Source organism: Frankliniella occidentalis, unplaced genomic scaffold (assembly GCF_000697945.3).
Source record: "Frankliniella occidentalis isolate FOCC.00 unplaced genomic scaffold, Focc_3.1 Scaffold8, whole genome shotgun sequence".
Taxonomy (NCBI): Eukaryota; Metazoa; Arthropoda; class Insecta; order Thysanoptera; family Thripidae; genus Frankliniella; species Frankliniella occidentalis.
In genome coordinates, this window is record NW_026267138.1 from 426,141 (window position 1) to 426,713 (window position 573).

Below are 573 nucleotides of genomic sequence, written 5' to 3' on the forward strand. Positions count from 1 at the left end.
CAGAGGAGTTTTATTAATAGATGAAAATTTAAAGAGATTATCAATTTATCGTTCTCGCCCACTCCTCACTCCGCCTTATAGCGCCGTGCGGGTAGGCAACCCATCGCAGTCCGTGCACGCGTGGCACGCGGTACAGTCTACCTTCACTTCGCAAGGCGTTCAACAGGCCACCCTGTCCTTTATTATGGCGTTGTGACGCGTCTTTATTCGAGTGTGAAAGAAGGCCCTTCTTCACGCCACCAGCAAGCTCTTTCTGTGTGCGGTGCTAAAGAGTGGGCGGTTCGGGTATACGAGACGAGAGCCCCTGCCTGCTCACCACCTGATCACCTGTTGCAGAGGGAAGCCGTACACACGCATTTTGTGAGTTGGGGAGGAGGAGTGGGGAGAAGTGAGGGAGGAGGAGTGGGGAGGCGAAGGAGGACGCGATGGGTAACATCACGCTGGTGACAGTGACGGAGCGGGGAAGGAGGCGGAGGGGTATTGAGCTGGTCAGTTGGGCCCGCAGCCGAGCGCGCACGCTGGACGGAGGACACGAGGCCGACCGCGGCTCGCCCTGTAACGCGACACCCCACC